This window comes from Oryctolagus cuniculus, chromosome 9, assembly GCF_964237555.1.
Source record: "Oryctolagus cuniculus chromosome 9, mOryCun1.1, whole genome shotgun sequence".
NCBI lineage: Eukaryota > Metazoa > Chordata > Mammalia > Lagomorpha > Leporidae > Oryctolagus > Oryctolagus cuniculus.
Window position 1 is genome coordinate 129,958,405 of NC_091440.1, and position 17,647 is coordinate 129,976,051.

A 17,647-nucleotide genomic window follows, 5' to 3' on the forward strand; every position below is an offset into this window, starting at 1 on the left:
AGTCCTCATCGCTTTCTTTGGTGATTAGCTGTTGACTTCTGTCCAGCTGAATGCCAGTCGACTCTACAGGTGCCTCACTTCTCTCTTACTAAGAACTTGAATGACAGCTTAGTAGCCACAGCAGGCTCTTCTCAATGAGTGCATAGCAGCAAAAAGTGATGGACATTAACAGATTAATTTATTTTTGCAAATATTTTATTGATTTATTTGAAAAACAGAGCTTCCCTGTGCTGATTCACTGTCCAAGTGCCCACAATGACTAGGGCTGGCCTGGAGCCTCAGCTGGGAGCAGGACACTCAATCCAGGTTGCTCCCATGGGTAGCACAAACCCAGTGACTTGAGCCATTGCTGCTGCTACACAAGGTCTGCATTAGCAGGAAGTTGGAGTCAGGAGCCAAAGCCAGGAACCAAACCCAGGTCCTCTGATACGAGACGTAAGCACCTTAACCAGTGTCTTAACTGCTGGACCAATCACTCAGTCCTAACAGATTAACTTCTTTTTCTTTGCTATAACTACTATAAGCAGCCTTCCAAAGTTCATAGAAATGCTTCTGATAAATAAACTACACATATATTTCTTTATTTTGACAGGCAGAGTGGACAGTGAGAGAGAGAGACAGAGAAAGGTCTTCCTTTGCCGTTGGTTCACCCTCCAATGGCCGCCACGGCTGGCGCGCTGCGGCCGGCGCACCGTGCTGATCCGATGGCAGGAGCCAGGTACTTCTCCTGCTCTCCCATGGGTTGCAGGGCCCACGCACTTGGGCCATCCTCCACTGCACTCCTGGGCCACAGCAGAGAGCTGGCCTGGAAGAGGGGCAACCGGGACAGAATCCGGCGCCCCAACTGGGACTAGAACCCGGTGTGCCAGCGCCGCAAGGTGGAGGATTAGCCTAGTGAGCCGTGGTGCTGGCAACTACACATATATTTCAAATTCTTTACACTTTAGATGAACTTACCTTTAATTCTGTTTGCCACGAATGTTTTGAAAGACCTCAATATGTGCATAACACTATCTAGATATTGTGGGAGATTGGAAAAAAAAAAAAAAGAAGAAATTAGAAGACTCAATTGTAAGGTTGGCCCCATTCCTAAGGAATATCTTCTAAGTAAACTCTGAAACCACTCAGGAGCTGTTGTCCATTAGAGAGTTAAGTGAGCGTGGGCTCGCCCTGTGTGTTTTTATTATTTATTTATGATTCACACTTGACTTTCATTTCACCACAGGATGTAAGTCTAAAAAAAGAAAAGGAATGTGCTTTACGTGACTGTTGCCCAGGTATTGACATGAGAAGTCCAGATAGAGTAAGACTGGATAGGAGTGCAAGAAGACTTGAAGTCAGGGGGTACAGGTCAGGATGAGAAGAAGCACAGTGGTGTGAGAGGAGCAATGAGGAGCGTCAGCGTGCAGCAGCGTTTGGTGCTGAGCTGTCAGGCGTGTGGGAAGAAGGCATCAGAACCCCCTTCCAGGAGGCAGCACTGTGCAACGTGCAGGAAGAATTCCAGTTGGAGGCAAAGATGATGGTGGGTTTGTTGTTAGACACGAGGGATTTTTGGCTGTTTTTTTTGTTTTGTTTTGCTTTGTTTTTTTGGACCAAGTAGATGCCTCTGGGGCCCTGTTGAAGAGACAGGAGGATGAGCAAGGGAGATTTGAAAGTCACTCAGTTCACCAATGACAGCAGGAAGAGAATAGATAGAAAAAGAGATGGCAAGTGACATTATGGTGCATAATTTCCTACAGATTTTTTGAAATAAAGTGGTCATTATTTCATCATGAAAGGCTTTTTTTAAATGATCATTGACACTAAAAGTGAGGAGCCTCGTTTTTCAAGCCCCTAATTCTACATTTTCACCTTAAATTATTTTAAATATTGAGACTTTTTTTTTTTGACAGGCAGAGTTAGAGAGAGAGAGACAAAGGTCTTCCTTTCATTGGTTCACCCCCCAATGGTCACTACAGCCAGCGCGCTGCGCCGATCCGAAGCCAGGAGCCAGGTGCTTCCTCCTGGTCTCCCATGCGGGTGCAGGGCCCAAGCACTTGGGCCATCCTCCACTGCCTTCCCGGGCCACAGCAGAGAGCTGGCCTGGGAGAGGGGCAACCAGGACAGAATCCAGCGCCTCAACTGGGACTAGAACCCAGGGTGCCGGCGCCGCAGGTGGAGGATTAGCCTAGTGAGCCATGGCGCCGGCCCAAATATTGAGATATTTTAATAAGTATTTTTAAGAGCTTTTAAATAAAATAATTGTTGTTTCATTAGGATCCCAAATAATTTCATAACAGACAAAAATTACTAAATTCAGAACTTTGGAGGCTTGAAAGATTGTATCTGATGCAAAACTGGAATTGTTTTGATTTGCAATCAATTTGTGGAGCCAGGATCCTGGGTGCGTCCGAGTCTGCCCATGTGGTGATGCTCTTGTTTTCAGTGAAATTGGAACTGACTCCTGAGAAAGGATTTGGTCGCAAGTTAGGAAAAAGCCTTCCAGATGGAAAGTTCAGCATGGAAAGTTGGAAGAACGGCCTTTGTATAAACTGCCTTCAGTGCCTCCTTCGGCATTTTTATTTTATTTTACATATGAGAGGACATCGGAGGGTTTCAACTGAAAACTGCTGTTAGGTGATACGTATTTTTAAAACGTATTCCTCTGTCTGCTGTGTGGAAAATGCACTGGATTGCTACGAGGTGCTGTGTGAAACGGTGTTGTAACGGAGCAGGTGACAGCTGATGGCAGCTGGTCTGAGATGGCCTCAGGGAGACGGACATTGTATCCTCCCAAGCTCAGGTGTGGAAGTGCTAACCCCTGCTCCTCAGAACATAGCTGTGTTTTGGGTAGGGACTAATGAAGGTAAAACTGGAGCACGTTAGTAGGCACAGGTTTGGAGGCTGTGTCTGCGAGGAAGGTCTCACGTGGCTGGTTTCACTGAGGTCTCTCTCCTTGGCTTGCCCACAGCTGCTCTTTTCTGAATGTGATCTTTCCTCTGTCTTTGCCCTGAAACACACACACACGTGGATTCTCCCATCTGCTGCTTCACTCCCCAGATACCTGTAATGGCCAGCTCAAAGCCTGCAGGGATACGGTTCAGCCCGTGACATCCGCATGTCTTGTCCTTTCATCTCAGGGTAAATTTCGATTGTTTCAGCCACTCACTCTGTGGTCCTGTTATGACAGGGTGAATTAAAGATGTCTGGAAATATGGAATTGCTAGGATCTGGGTTTGGACTGGATGTTAAGGAGAGCTGGGCTTAATGGAAATATATAAAGAATAAATTTTCTAGTCCAAGCAAGTAGCTAAGCTCTGTTACTATTATTGCACCCTAACTTGAGCCTTACATAGGTTAGAACGTGGAGCTTGACTCCTTGTTGCTTTGAATCCAAAGCTATAATCTCAACCTCCGGTACGGTACCCTCACCCTTCAATAGTATTGTACTGACAGCTGTGAAACTTGCAAAGCAAAACTGAGCCACAGGGATCCTTCACCCTTTGTTTAACAGCTGGGAGGCTGAAGACAGAAAAAAGAAGTGACAGGCCTCTCGGATACACAGTGAGTTCAGTTTCTCTTTGTGTGCTAAGAGGACCTGAGACAAGCATTGTACCAACTATATGGGCAACAGCACTAACTTTCTTCACTGGTAAAGGATCCCCTTCTGAACAGCAAAGATTAAAATCGTTAGTGTTTAAATGTTACAGCGAACTTCACTGCATCTGGTGATTTTTGTTTATTGAAACCCTGCAAAGGGTGAAACTCTATGTAACTGGAGTTGGCTCAATTTAACTTCAAAACTGACTCCCTGGGGTCAGCTGCGCAGCACAGAAGGCTAAGCCACAACTTGTGAGCCCGGCATCTCGTTTGGAAGAACAGGTTCGAATCCTGGCTGTTCTGCCTCCGCCTAGTTCCCTGCTCATACACCAGGAAAGACAGCAGGTGGTGGTGATCCAAGGGCTTGGGGGAAAGCAGGATGGAGCTCCTGGCTCCTGGCTTTGGCCTGCCCAGTCCTGGTCCAGCCATTTAGGGAGTGAACCCACAGATGGAAGATCTTTGTCTCTCTGTTGCTCTCTCTCTCTGCGTTATAAATACCTAAGTAAATAAATAAATCAGTACGTAAGCAACTAAATAAATATTTTAAAAATACTGTGGGATTCTGGATGAGGCAGGACCTGCCCCGTGGGCCGGCTCCCAGTGTCCACCACTGCTTCCAGGGACGGCGGCCGCAGCTCTCTGCCCGCCTGCCCACGTGCGCAGGGCCAATGCGCCACTCTCCTGCCGCTGGGTACCGCGCCTGGGTCTGCGGCCACGGAGGAGGCAGCCTCGCCCTGAGCCCCGCAGCGGCGACGCGGCCACCCACTGCGCCCACTGCGCCAAGGGCCCCAACGTCTCCACGTGCTGGAGGGCTTCTCCGGCCGCAGCGCCCGCGTCGCCCAGGACAGGCTGGTAGAGGAGCTGCGCGCCCGCCAGAGCCCGGAGCAGAGGCGGAACCGGTGCGGGGCGTCCTGCGGGCCATCAAGCCTTGCAGCCACGCGCTGAGCGGCTCCTAGGAGGCCGTCGAGGGCCACCGGGCCCAGCACAGCCACACTGCAGGCCTTGCAGGGGGCGTATCCGACACAGGCTGTGTGAGCGTGGATGAACTGGGAGCAGCGGCGTCTGATGTCCTCCAGCTGTGCTGTGCGGGGGTCGATGCGACCTTCGGGGTGCAAAAGCCGGCCTTAAGATCAGTCCCAAGAACTACACGGATAATGAGTTGGTAAATCCCACGGAGGTTCACCATGGGACTAGCCAAGAAGGGCTTCCTCGGTCCTGGCCTGGCTGTGCCTGGCGCGGACATGAGCACGGGCCAGCGGGAAGTGTCCTGGATGGCTGACGCCTGTGCCAGCGCTTCAGGGCACTACAAACCAACGCCCAAGCCTGCGTCGGGGGCGAACCTCGCAGCAAGGAGCCATCCACAGCGCCTCTCTGCCTCTGGCCACGGGGTTTGCCATGGAATTGAAAACTTGATCAAGGAGACATCTTACACGAGCATTTTGGGAGTGACACCAGTGATTGGGGATGGAACACTTGTTGTTCAGGGGTTTGGTGATGTGGGCCTGCACTCTCTGAGACACATCATTGTGGCATACATCATTGTGGCGCTAAGTGTGTCGATGTTGGTGAACTTTATGGGAGTATATGGAGTCTGGAAGACTCCGGATTGCAGTGTGGCTCAGTTCTGAGCTTCCCCAAGGCAGAGGTGTATGAAGGAAGCATCCCGGAGGCCGACGGTGACATACTGTTCCCTGCTGCCAGCAAGCAGCAGTTGACCAAACCCAACACACCCGGGGTCAAAGCCAGAATCATTGCTGAAGGGCCAATGGGACCAACAACTCCTGAAGCCGGTAAGATCCTCCTGGAGAGGAGCATCACGGTCTTTCCGGATCTCTTCTTAAATCCTGGTGGAGTGACAGTGTCTTACTTTGAGTGGCTGCAGGACCTTAATCATGTCACCCATGGCCGTTTGACCTTCAAGTATGAAAGAGATTCCAACTACTAGTTGCTCGTGTCCGTTCAAGAGAGTTGAAAAAGGAAATGCAGGAAGCATGGTGGAACTATTCCGATCATCCCCACAGTGGAATCCCAGGATAACAGGTGCATCTAAGAAAGACATTGTGCACTCTGACTTGGCATACCTGATGGAGCATTCCACACACAGCCATGACGTACAACTTGGGATTGGACCTCAGAACAGCTGCCTACGTCAACGCCATCGAGAAAGTCTTTGAAATGCACCATGATGCCGGTGTGACCTCCTCCGAGACGGATCGTGGTTAACTTCTCACCACCCTCCTCACCTGTAACTTCTGCAGACCTATCAGGAGGTCACAAGTAACCACAGAAATCCCTTTCTCTCATGACCCAGTTAGTAATGGACACCATGGTCAGCAAGTCACTCCCAATCAGCCCCTTAAGAAGAGAGAAATTAAGGTTATGGGCTCATGTCCAAGCTGACGAGCATGGAATTAGCAGTCAGCAGTGTGAGAGCGTTATTTAGGCATTTTTCTTTAAGCTGAGAGTTTCCTCCACCTGCTGTGAGCTGCCTTGCTCCAGTGGCTCTTCCCAGCACCTGACCCTGTTGGTCTCTTGCCAGGAAGACCACATCACTGAGCAGTCATTGCTTGCTTCTTCTGCTCTGGACAAATCTGGGATGGGCTGTGACTTGGACACATTACGTGGGTATGTGGCGTTTTCAGAAGGTGTCATGGTCCTCAGTGAGTTACTGGTAGTTTACATCAACAAACTAACTCAATTTTACAACTTGCAAACAGAAATAACAGCTGTTTGTCTTGATGCATTTTATTCTTTAAGAATAAAATAAATATATGCTGCTGTAACAACATTGCCTTTAATCACTTAACAAGTGTAACTTCAACTTAAGCAGCGAATACCTACACACATAACAAATGAAAAAGCTAGTTTTTTTTATAATATAAAACAATGTCATTGATAGCTTAACAGTCTCGTTGTTCAGAACACAAAAGGTCCAACAGAGAACTCTCCATCCCTGTACATGATGGAGGCTATTTTTGTTAAGACTCTTGGAATTTACTTACTATAATTATGACATGGTACAAAGAATGCAGTAAGTGCTTCATCATGGTAAATCTTTACCTTTGGAGCTTGATTGTGTTGATAAACTGGACAGTAACTCGAGTGGAGCATGCCAGGGAATAAACCACTTCAGATCCTCGTTTGGAGGCTGGCGGAGCCTGAGCGTTGCCAGTGGTTGCTGCTCAGCGTGCCTCTGCCCTCCCTTTACAAGGGCTTTGCCTTCTGCACCCGGTCCTTAATGGTGGCCTGGAAACAGCCAGGATTCAGTATTTTGTTTGAGAGTTACTTGTGTCCCAATGAAGCAATAGATATTATTATTATTATTATTAAGGATATTTATTATTTGAGAGATAGAGTTACAGACAGTGAGAAGGAGAGACAGAAAGGTCTTTCATCCCCTAGTTTACGCCCCAAATGCCCACAACAGCCGGAGCTGAGCCTATCCAAAACCAGGAGCTTCTTCTGGGTCTCCCAAATGGGTGCAGGAACCCAAGGATTTGGGCCATTTTCTACTGCTTTCCCAGGCCATAGCAGAGAGCTGGATTGGAAGTGGAGCAGCCAGGACTTGAACCTGAGTCCATATGGGATACCGGCGCCACAGGCAGAGGATTAACCTACTGTGCCACAGCATCAGCCCTGAAGCACTAGATATTATTTATGTAAGAGTGAGCTGGGTTTTTTTTTAAACAATATAATACTCTCAGAAATTTTTAACTGCTTTGTAATTTATGACTTAATCTGTGGTAGAAGACGGTTATTAAATGTTACCTTTTCAAAAAAAATAGTACTGAAAGGAATTGTAGAACAAACGTAACTTAGAGTAGTGGTTCCCATGCTCAAGCTTTTCTTTTTCCTTACATATATCATGTCTCTTTCTACAACAACTGTGTCCTTAGCATTTCCTGTATCGTTACGTATTCCTATGGGACATGTGAATGCACTCAAAGACATCTTGAGCGGTACGTCGTGGACATGACCACCGATACCAAAGCTCTGTTTGGAGCTGTGTAGTCTAAGGTGAGGACCAGAGCAAGTGTGAAATCCTAAGAAAGCAGGGCCGCGTGGGAAGAATGAGGAAGAACAATTGCTTCCACCATCTCTCCCTCATCTCGGCCGTCACGGGCACCGTCACAATTCCCGTCACCACCTACTTCAGCACAAAGATAGCAGGTACCACTTTCGTAGTTCCAGTCTTCAGACCTGACCATAACACACCATGCCAGGATATGAGAGAGCACGCACACACACTGGAAAACCTCATTGAACTGTCAATCTGAAAGCCGTTGAGTAATGATCTTTTGTCAGTCAACTTGCTTTAGATATCATTACATATCTGTAACTCTCAATTCTCTTATCTATGAAATGAGATATTCTTTCCAAAGAATACTGGACAGGATATTTAGCGGACCTCACAACACGCATTAGCATCAGATACAGTGATTTGTCTCCCAAAGCTATCACCTTTCACTTCCTCTGATGTGATGTGAATAATGTTCACTGGAGCAGTGAATGAGAAATAGAGCCCTGTTTTCAAAATGTGTGGTGAAGGCTTTTAATCAGTCTTATGAAAATCATAATTGGGGAAAATATTTGAAATTAAATTGGGTTCAAATTCAAGGCATGCTAGTGTTATTCACTTATGCTTCTCTCTCCTTTTTTAAAAAAATTATTTATTTATTTATTTGAAAGGCAGAATTACAGAGAGGCAGGGGGTGGGGGGGTGGTCTTTCATCCACTGGTTCACTGTCTAATTGGCTGCAACAGCTGGAGCTGGGCAAATGCGAAGCCAGGAGCCATGAGCTTCTCCCGGGTCTGGGTACTGACAGTCATGTAAACAGTGGGAGAGCGTGGTTCTTTCTCTGAATGTTGTGACACCTGAACACTCTGTCTGGGGGCCGATGCTGGCGCACAGGCAGTTAGGCCACGTCGGCAGCGCTGGCATCCCATGTGAGGGCTGGTTCGAGTCGTGGATGCCCCACTTGTGATCAGGCTCCCCACTGATTTGCCTGGGGAAGCAGCAGAAGACAGACCAAATGCTTGGGCCCTTGCCTTTAGAGAGACCTCGACTGAGTTCCAGGCTCACGCCCTTGGCCTGGCCCGGCCCTGAACACTGTGGCCATTTGGGGAGTGAACCAAGGGAAGATCTCTCTGTCTCTCTAATAAATCTTTTTTAAAAATCCCCTGTTCGGAAGCAGTATGTCTCCGAGATTTTCTTCTTTGTACTCAGTCTTCCTCATTTTGAAAAAGAAGGGACCGATGTATAAAAAATGAGCTTTCTCCTGGCACGGACTGAAGGAGGTAGGCGCTGCACTGCATTTTCAGAAAGAAGAAAGTATTTAGGCTGGTTAATTAGACAAGTTAATAATGTGAGATGCTTGGGCTTGTTAAACTGGAAATATAACAGTTGTACAGTATGTCTTGATAAACAACTTAATGAAGCATTTGAGAGGATGTATTCAAGTAGAATAACCCTGTCCTAAAATATTCTGGAGATATTTTTATTTAAAGTGGCATATTTAATATTCCTAAGGAGATGAGTCTCTCATAATAGAAAAAATCTGTGAACATGTATGACAGGAATATATTCAGCTTTTCATCTCATAATACTTTTCAGCACAATTTTTTTAATAATAAACTGCCATCCTTGTGCATATGAGTGTGTGTGTGTGTGTGTGCGCGCGTGCACGCACGTGTGGGCAGAAAGACAGCTGGGCAAGCAGAGCTCCTTCAGCTCTTGGTAACGCGTGTCAACTTGCAGAGCACCTCAGCAGAGGGAAGTCCGTTGGAGATGCCACTGCCAGCGCTTGTTTCATTCATGGTTGATAGTTGCTGTGAAATGACAAGAGGTCCAGCCTTGAGTTTTCAGCTTCTGGTATCTCTGGCTGTTTAGGCTTCACAGAGTGCCCAGGGTGACCCAAGTTAAGCCTGGTCATGACTAAGTGCCACATAAAGCCCTGAGCCCATTCTTCCCAGAAATTAAGACCTCACAACACACATAAACATCAGATACAAGGATTTGTCTCCCAAAGCTATTACTTTGCACTTCCTCTGATGTGATGTTAATAATGTTCACTGGAGAAATGAATGAAAAATAGATCTCTGTTTTAAAAATGTGTGGTGAAGGCTTTTAATCAGTCTTATGAAAATCATAATCATAAAAATTTATGAGCTCCTCTGTGAAACAAAGCCAGGCAAATTTGTCTACTGCAGGAATTTTCTAAACTATTTATATGTATCCTCAGACTATGAGGTGGCAGGAAAGGGTACAGTGCTTTTGCCGTGGGCAGCTGGGTCTCTGGCTAGGCTAGGCTTGTTTAAGTCTCTTCCCTCCGTGTGTGAAAGAATTCAAGACTGAGGCATACTGGTGTGCAGGGAAGTAGGATGTGTTTTAAGCAAAGGATGAAGCCAAGCTTGAGAGACAAAGAAAGAGACAGAAAATTAGCAAAAAGCCCAACAAGGTTCAAGATTGGAAATCCAAACAAGGGCAGAGTTTGGGCTGGGCTTGGGCACCATCCATTTTTGTGCCCTGTTTTGGAAATATTGGGAATGCCGTGGCACCAGGTGTGTGATGGGAGGGGGCGTGCCAGCTATGGTAATTTTATGATAATGACCTAAAGATCATTATGAGGACATGATGGATGCTGGATATTTCCAGCTAGTGCTGGATCTAAGTTTGCAGCACTGTGGAACTTGCAGTTTCTGCTTCGTGACAGGGAGTGGGGCTTAGTGGTACCTGGACTATAGTTTTGGGCAATGCACCAAAAATGAGGCTTGAGTGGTGCCTACTAGGGTGTCAGGCGTGGGCAGGCCACAGCTGCTATGCCAGGTGGCCAGGGCTGCTTCCTGGGCTGACTGCAGCTGTGCAGTGGAAGGTCATGCCACTGGCGCCACCCACTGTGGGCCATAGCAGAGTCCTCAAGCAGCAGGTCAGATAGTGACACGCCCTGCTCTGGGGACTGGGTACAGCAGTCAAATTGCAGCTCTTTCCTCCAACACTATCTACCTGCCCATATCATGTCTCACCTCTGATGTTTTCATCCCTTAATCCTGACGGAAGGTTAAAGGAAGAGTTTATGTTCTGTAACCTCTCATGCTGCGTCAGGGCATCATCCCTGCCTAAGCGGCCATGGAAAATCCCTACCTAACTCACGTAGAGATGCTGTTGGAGGAGCTACAGGTCTGCCACCAGCTGTTGGCAGTGGCCAGAGTCCCTGTGTCACCCTCATTTTGTCATGAAACTGTGAATTCTGGGGAAAGACAGATTTAACATTTAGGAAGAACACAATTTAGTGAAGAAACCAGGGCAAGAACCATGTCCAAGAAGGGAAGGGACTTCTTGCCTCCCAGATGGTGGGAGCTGATGAACTTCCCTTACCACGTCACAGCACCACTTGGCTTCTTTATAAATCTCTTTGCTTGAGTACACTGTTAACATAAATGGGACAGGTCTCATGTATACTTCTTTGTCCTGCCAGTAGGTATTCTAGGGACGGTTGGTTGTCCGTAAACACTACAGCCAAGAAATCTGTAGAATTGCATGGTTACTCTAGAGCCTGGTCAGTGGTCTGGGCTAAGTTGCCCAAGGCAATAGACAGGTCCCTTAAAGCACCTGCATTAGATGTAGTAAGATTTCCTCCAGTTAAGGTATGAAAGCTTACCGGAGCCTTTTTCGGCCAGTAGCTGTTCCCCAAGAAAAATAGGAGAGGTAGGAACACCGTGTCAGCTGAAAGGTACAATAGACTTAAAGTCTTTCTTTTTAGGGAGAAGTGTGTGGGAAAGCAGAAATTTTACTCTCCCCCCCTCCTTTTTATAATACAAATTTGAGATCCACAGTAGACAAAATTATCCTCTGGGAGTACCTGTGAAGGCTCCGGGCATAGAGGTATAACTCCTGGCAGATGCACCCACGTAGACTCTGAGCTGGTCATCCGGGTTGCTGTTGCTGGTTTCAAAGCACCACTGCCCCTTCAGCCTTGTCTCCATCATTAAACACCTGGAATGCTAAGTTGAGCAGCTGGTTCTTGTGAGTTTGGGAGCCCATGTGGACTCTGTGAAGTTTCCCCTGAGTAACTGGGACTCATTGATGAAATAGGTACCAAGTAGGATCAGCCCTGCCTGAGTACTAGGGTCTGTGTTAGTGTTTTTCCTTAGGCCTCCACCAGCCATCCCTGCAGTAAAGCAGCGTTGTCTTCCTTGTGCTGTGTTACCTTTCCTCCTGATTCTGCCATAATTTACAGGCTCGATTATACATTTTATCACCCCAGCCACTAGACAGGTAACTGTGTGGTCTTAGTGTTGTAAATGTCCATGACCTCTTTGGCAATTCTAACTGTGGTGTACTAGTGGGACTGCCACACCTCGCACAGTACTGGATGGATGGCTAAGTCACCAGGGAGTGAACACAAGCTCGGGCTTCATTCCAGGACACTTTTTATAACATCAGGAGGCACAGGGGTGGGGTCTGGGGTGGGGCTTAATTGAGTGTTCAAAAAGGAGCAAAGTTTGGGGCAGAGTTTGAGTGTTACAGTGTCAGGTGCATGATGGGAGTGGAAGAGAGAGCTGGCCACGGTGTCTTTAGAATAATGGCGTTATAAGGAACCCAAGGTCCGAGAGAGGCCACGACCTGTAACCATAATGGATGTTTCCAGCTGGGCTTCTAAGTATGCAACCTCATGGAACTTGAAGTTTGACTGCATGGAAAGGAGGGGGCATGGGCAGGGCTTGTTGGTGCATGGAACATGGGCGTGGGGAGGGAAACAGAAAGGGAGGCTTGAATGGGACAGACCAGGCTGTCACAGGGGCTGGCTGCACCTGCTGTGCCAACCAGCAGGGCTTTGGCTTGGGCTGGCTGCAGCTGTCGCATGGCGGGTAGTGCTGCCAGAGCCATCCCATGGCAGGTCACACCAGCCCTGTCAAATGGTGGCCCAGGCTGCCACGCAGGTTGGCTTGGGCTGTCAAACCTCAGCCCCTTTCTGTAATACCGCCTGCCTGCCCGTGTCACTTTCATATTTAGTGGAATACAAGAGTTAGGGAGAACACGTTGGTTCTACATATTTTAGCAACTCACCATCTATTTCCCATGAAACAAAAAGTACCTACTTCCTTTCTGCTGGTAAACAGTTCATTTCAGTGGCTTTGGGTAAGTGAGGTTTAGGATTTGGGGTGCAAGGATACTTTAAGACCTGGATAGCATTGGACGTAGATTCTTTTGGAAGCTTCATTCCAAATCTTATTAAAAGTTTAAAATGTAACCAAATGTCATATTAATAGAATGCTTGTACTGTAAGGACATTTATAAGGGTTTTCAAAAGTAGAGTTTCTGACAGCAACAAGATAGAATTAATAAACTAAAATAGTGTAATGCAAAACCTGAGAAAGGAAAAGCCCAATCATAAAGAGAATTGGGCATCATTAAAAGTAAAACAGAAGCAAAGGTGTCAAGGACACATACGCTGACAGTGTCCGCTGAAATACCACTCGGGGGAAAAGCGTTTCCACCGTGACATGCTGTGTAACCCCAGGGGCCTGATTTACATAGACTGTCACATGAACAGTGTCTGCTAAAATCGTGCTGCCCAGCAGACTTGTCATTGCTCGTCCTGTTTGGGAGACAGGTCCATCTGTGGACATGTAGCACTTGCACCTGTCAAAGCAGGAGGCCACTGAGCATAGCAGTGGAAGCACCAGCAGCCCTGCTCTGATTCTGGGATGGCCAAAAAGTCTTCTGCTTGGAATTTGACATCCTAGGCAGCGTCCTACAGAGAAAGACTGTGCTGGTCTGGGGAATGAGTGTACGTGCCACTTGACTGAGTTTTCTCAGGATACATGAGGTCAATGCCCTAATGTTATTCATTGCTCCCATGTAAGCTTTGTTACTGTGAATAAACGTCTTCCAGTCTGATTGGTCTGAGACAGAAAAAACAAAATTTTGAGTTAGAAATATGAAGACCAAACCCTGGCCTACTGTGATTTGAAGATATAGTGTGATTTTGTAAGGCTGTGTGGTGTTTTCAAAAGACATTATATGTGTCTAATTAATTTTACTTATGTATTTTTATTTATGTGAAAAGCATAATGATGGAGAGAGAGACAGAGAGAGAGAGAGACACTGATTGATGAGATTGATCTCCAATCTTCAAGTTCACTGTCCAAATACCAGCAACAGATAAAATTAGGTGGGACTGTTGCCAGGAGCTGGAAACTCCCTCTGGGTCTCCAACATGGGACCCAAGTACTTGAGCCATCATCTCTGACTTCCAGGGTGCACCAACAGGAAGCTGGATTGGAAGCAGAAGCAGGATTCCAACCCTGGCACTCCAGTATGTGGTGCCAGTGTCTTAAGTGGCGGCTTAACCACTACACCCTGCTGCCGTGATGCCCACCTCCCGTGAGGCTCCTCAGGACAATAGTGGGACCAGCTTGCCATCAGAGTGAGGCATTGTGAACCTAAGAAACGCCTCTATTTGAACTTAAAAGAGATAAGACCCTCAATAGTAGACTGTTTAGGTGGAATCAGAGAAATAAAAGCAGTTAATAAAGAAAACAAAAGTCAAATGCATCTACAAACACTTCAAATTTCATCGTTTGATTTAAATCTCACACTCCTGTGAGGTATGTTAATGCTATCTTCAGTTTAAAGAAGAACGAATAAGATTTCTATTCATCTGAGGCCACAGAGCACCTGGGAGGAGCTCCAGCTGGGTCATGGGGTTCCAGAGTTAGCATTGCACGTGGAGCTACAGTGCCGTGTGAGTAAAGTGATCAGGTGAGCTGTCTGTCATGTCTGCATGGAGAAAGGAGAAGTGACCTGACAAGAGATTCCTGCAGAACATTCCCTAAGCTTGGGCTTTTTAGACAACACTGAAATAACCACTGATGGGCTTAAATTACACGAGCAGATAGCAGGAAGTACTGAAAGTGGAAGTGAACTAATACCCATCTCCATCAAGCAGTCAAGGCTTATTTAATGTGTACTGATTACAGCTTGAACTGCGGTGTTTGTATGCTTAGCCACACTGTGGACCTACCTATTCCATTATAAAGCATCTTTAACTCACAAATAATCAGAGACTTTGCACAGAAAACAACAGAATGAGATTTGTGGATAAATGGACTTGGAGACTAAGTAGTTGTACACATCAAAAGGAATTATCTTTCTTACAAAAATTATTTTTGGTAGGTGGCTGAGAATATACAAGTCTTCAAAAATCAGGAAATTGCCCATCTAGCTGCAGTGGATAGCTAGTCAGGCATGAGTGATTTTTTTTTTTTTTTTTTTTTGACAGGCAGAGTGGACAGTGAGAGAGAGACAGAGAGAAAGGTCTTCCTTTTGCCGTTGGTTCACCCTCCAATGGCCGCCGCGGCCGGCGCACCACGCTGATCCGATGGCAGGAGCCAGGAGCCAGGTGCTTTTCCTGGTCTCCCATGGGGTGCAGGGCCCAAGCACCTGGGCCATCCTCCACTGCACTCCCTGGCCACAGCAGAGGGCTGGCCTGGAAGAGGGGCAACCGGGACAGAATCCGGCGCCCCGACCGGGACTAGAACCCGGTGTGCCGGCGCCGCTAGGCGGAGGATTAGCCTAGTGAGCCGCGGCGCCGGCCCGGCATGAGTGATTTTTGAAAAGAAATGTGTGACATTTCCAACTCGGGATCAGATGGAAAGGACCTAGCACCAGCTGGGTTTGTGTTGCCATACAATACAGAGCAACTTGGCCAGAGTGCTTGTGCACTGAACACAGTGTGGTTGCTTTTGACTAACACTGCTGCTCTGGTAGTTTTAATTAGAGACATGTCAAGTAATTCAGCGTTAACAGTGGTGTGGATGAACCAGTGTTGGTTACAGTTTGAAAACCTCTCCCATGTATGGGAGGCTCCTGGCAGCATTTTTGTGAGCTGAAAATAATTCACATTATGTCTGCTGGTCATTAAGTCATGTCCCATTGTGTGAATGCCATGACTAAACTGAGAAACAGATGTGGCAATTAAAAGCTAGAAATGATACCCATTCACATTGGGCCAGAGAATTATTCCAGATAATAGCATTTTTTTCTTCCTTAGTTTAAAGCGATGGCATACACCAGTAACTGTGATCTCCCCACTGTGAATACTTCATGAATCATGACCAATACACACCAACTGCATATTTCCATGAAGTCATTTTTAAATTGCACATATTAATCTACTGAATTTTATGTGAATTCTTGGAAAAATTTGATATTTTATTTATTGTCATGGGTTTTTTTTTTTTTAACTTTTATTTAATGAATATACGTTTCCAAAGTACGAATAATGGATTACTATGGCTTCCCCCCCATACCGTCCCTCCCACCCACAACCCTCCCCTTTCCCACTCCCTCTCCCCTTCCATTCACATCAAGATTCATTTTCGATTATCTTAATATACAGAAGATCAGCTTAGTATACATTAAGTAAGGATTTCAACAGTTTGCTCCCACACAGAAACATAAAGTGAAAAATAATAGATGATTTTTTTTTAATGATGATGAAATCAGATCAGACCTATTGTCATGTTTAATCCCAGTGAGAGTCAAGTTGGGAGTTGATAGTTTCTTTTCTTTTCTTTTCTTTTCTTTTTTTTTTTTTTTTTTTTTTTTTTTTACAGAGGATCAGTTTAGTATGCATTAAGTAAAGATTTCAACAGTTTGCACCCCCATAGAAACACAAAGTGAAATATATTATTTGAGTACTCGTTATAGCATTAAATCTCAATGCACAGCACATTAAGGACAGATTGTCATGGGTTTTTATTTGCTTTAATAGCCAACTTGGCTAGTAACCCAAGATAAAATAGCGTTAATAAAATAGTATCTCTGGGCCGGCGCCGTGGCTCACTAGGCTAATCCTCTGCCTTGCGGCGCCGGCACACCGGGTTCTAGTCCAGGTCGGGGCGCCGGATTCTGTCCCGGTTGTCCCTCTTCCAGGCCAGCTCTCTGCTGTGGCCCGGGAGTGCAGTGGATGATGGCCCAAGTGCTTGGGTCCTGCACCCCATGGGAGACCAGGAGAAGCACCTGGCTCCTGCCATCAGATCAGCGTGGTGCACCGGCTGCGGCGGCCATTGGAGGGTGAACCATCGGCAAAAGGAAGACCTTTCTCTCTGTCTCTCTCTCTCACTATCCACTCTGCCTGTCAAAATAAATAAATAAATAAATAAATAAATAAATAAAATCTCTGAACAAGCCTTCTACTCACGGGGAAACAAGTGTAGAAATAGAGAGTATAAAGTATAGTATTCTCCAAGTCTATCTCACACCTATGTGAAAGCAAACTAACCATGCGCTTGCTTGACAGTCGTTGATCAGATTTCTCATCAATGTCTTTTTTGAAGAAGACCAGAAATATCATATTGAGTAAACTCCAACCTATCCTAGTTTTGAAGACTTCTATAAAGTAAATAATTAAAGCATATGCTGTTTGCAAAAATTTTTGAAGACTTTTCTGGAAATTAATATGGCACAGCATCTGCTCTCATGGAGTTTATAATCTACTCGGGGGGCGGGGGGTGGAGTGGGTGGGAATAACATACTAATGCAAGTAACTGTGCTTCAAAAAAAGTTAAGTGTCCTGTGAAGGGTAGGCTAAGTTGCTGCCTGATACCATGGCAAGAAAATGACAAATAACCTAAGTTCTATAAATAGCTCAACCACCATCTTTGAATAAGTTGGCAAGCTGAGCCTAAAATTCATGTGCAAAGTCCAGGACTTAGGTGAAGAATGCAAGAGACTTAGCCAAGCCAGTCTTGACAGGCAGAGCACATTTTAAGGGTTCCTACTTCTTGATTTCAAAATTTAAATCCAGATAGGAGACATTGGCATGAGCATATAATACATGTCATCCACATACATGTCAGTGAAGTAGAATTCAGAGTCCAGATGCATGCCATTACTTTTATGGTCAGCTGAGTTTTGACGGCAGTGCCTGGATATTCAATGGGGACAGAAAAGGTTTTTAAAGATATTTTAGTAGCACAACTAGAAAGCCACATGCAAAGGAAAGAAGTTGGCATTATATTCTCCATCATAAAATTGTCGCAAAAATGATCAAAGACCTAA

The 17,647-nt window shown here is 46.1% G+C and overlaps 1 protein-coding gene and 1 pseudogene across 1 annotated transcript in view; both read left to right on the forward strand.

The window, feature by feature from the left end:
* ALG10B (ALG10 alpha-1,2-glucosyltransferase B) overlaps window positions 1-17,647 on the forward strand; it is a 192,327-nt gene that overhangs the window by 45,174 nt on the left and 129,506 nt on the right. The window lies entirely within an intron of this gene.
* LOC138843662 (glutamate dehydrogenase 1, mitochondrial-like) lies at window positions 1,517-5,937 on the forward strand (annotated as a pseudogene).